The 2,500-nt window shown below is 28.0% G+C and overlaps 1 protein-coding gene across 2 annotated transcripts in view; it reads left to right on the top strand.

Moving 5' to 3' along the window:
- LOC125025658 (telomere length regulation protein TEL2 homolog) overlaps window positions 1-2,500 on the top strand; it is a 37,191-nt gene that overhangs the window by 26,906 nt on the left and 7,785 nt on the right. The gene's annotated exons all lie outside the window — the stretch shown is intronic.

The raw sequence follows: 2,500 nt of genomic DNA, 5'->3' as shown, positions 1-2,500 counted from the left end.
TTAGAATTTCATTGTTATTTTAACTCAACTGCTATAACAAAAATGATGAGTATCCAGGAGGTGGAAGACATGTAATCATTCATTGTTACAATTGTATGAATGAGAGTTAACAATTCCACAAGTGAGTATGATAACACACACACACACACACACACACACACACACACACACACACACACACACACACACACACACACACACACACACACACACACACACACACACACACATATGGTTATATATATATATATATATACATATATATATATATATATATATATATATATATGTATATGTATATGGTTATATATATATATATATATATATATATATATATATATATATGTATGTATAACCATATATATATATATATATATATATATATATATAAATATGTATATATGTATATATATATATGTATGTATAACCATATATATATATATATATATATATATATATATATAAATATGTATATATGTATATATATATATGTATATATACATATACATATATATATGTATATATACATATACATATAAACATACACATATATCTAAACATATATGTATATATATATATGTATGTATATTTTTCTATGTATGTGTATATATATTAATAAGTATATGGTTTTATATATATATATATATATATATATATATTTATATATATAAACACACATACATACATATATGTAGATACACATATATGTATATGCATGTCTATATGTGTATATATATATACACACATACATATATGTGTATGTGTATATATACACACATTTATGTATACATACATATATAGATGTACATATATATGTATACATACATATATAGATATGTATATACATATGTATATATACATATATATGTATGTATACATATAAATATGTATACATGTATATGTATGTATATACATAGGTAGATACACATGTATGTATATTTACATACATATATGTGTATGTGTGTGTTTTAGTATATTTGTAAATATATATATATAATATATATATTTTTTCATTATATATATACTTATATATGTATATATATGCATACATATATATATGTACACATGCACATGTACACATATACATATGTACACATGCACATGTATACATATATATATGTACACATGCACATATACATATGTACATATGCACACATGCACATGTACACATACATATGTACACATGCACATGTACACACACATATATATATATATGTACACATACATATGTACACATGCACATGTACACACACACATATATATATGTACACATATACACATGTACACATGCACATGTACAAATATACATACATAAAGCTGTCAGTTTGTGTATTTGTTTCTTATGCATTTGGTCCCCTAAAACTTGGACCACAGAGGTAACTTTACATATGTGTTTCAGTGCCTTGCACAGTCAGTCCTCTGTGACCAAAGCAAGCAAAAATAGAACTACAAGGCTAACTTGACATGGGGAATAACACAGGCAGAATGATATCAGGGCATGAGGTGTGGCAGAGAGTGGGTAGAGCAAAACCTGCTTTCTGGTTAAGTAATTCTTTGAACAGAAATATTGTAAACCTAAAACTTGGTTTACTGAAGTTTTATTTTGGCCTTGGGATGAAATTTGATATGAAGAGTAACACGGGCAAGAAGATCTCAGCTATGAGTGTGGCAGGAAGTGGGTGGGGCAAAATCTGTCTCGTTATTACGAAAAACTTTGCACCAAAATTCAGATAAAGCTGAAATCTCAGTTATTAAATTTTTGTTAAGTCTAGTTGATATGAAAACAAAGAGTATAGTAAGTTTACAAGGATATAAGGCCAGATATATACTTTATAGTTTTTCATACTGCAATTGCAGTATTGCAGCCAGTCCATACAGCATGGATATATACCTGGGTGATCATAGTTACTGCTTCATCTGTCAAGGGAGTCATTTTTACATAGGGATTTAACTTAGAAGCAGATTTATGGTAATATGAATGAGGTTATGAATAATCAGGAGAGTGAATCCATATAACAATACATAATTTAAAAAAAAATAGAATTAATTGACCAAGAATAAAGCAATGAGATTATGATCAAACAAATTAACATAATCATGACTAAAGCTATATCACAAAAATGAAGAAGACAGGCTCAAGTAGTCCGTTACTTGAAGTGGGAGGAGATGGCCAAGGTCAGGTCAGGTTTGTGAAATATAAGATGCCTAGTAATCATTTAATGAGCATTATGAATAACAGTATGGGGAACTAGTGGATTAACTAATTAGTATTATGCTGTATTATGATATTCAGAAGTGATTTGTGAGTAATGATTACAAAGTGAACTTGTTAAGTTACATAATTTGAAATTCATCTGATTGGGATTCCACAGTAAGCACAACTTGTTGGCAAAGAGGAATCAACAGAAAGGTTGGTGATTGTCAGTCTGCTTTTGGACTGGTCAAATCTGTGAAAATGAAATGTTATAACATGAATTGTCTGACCAGAATGACCTGTAAT

This window comes from Penaeus chinensis, chromosome 5 (genome assembly GCF_019202785.1).
Source record: "Penaeus chinensis breed Huanghai No. 1 chromosome 5, ASM1920278v2, whole genome shotgun sequence".
NCBI classification, from domain to species: Eukaryota; Metazoa; Arthropoda; class Malacostraca; order Decapoda; family Penaeidae; genus Penaeus; species Penaeus chinensis.
This window is presented reverse-complemented; position numbering and strand designations above follow the sequence as displayed.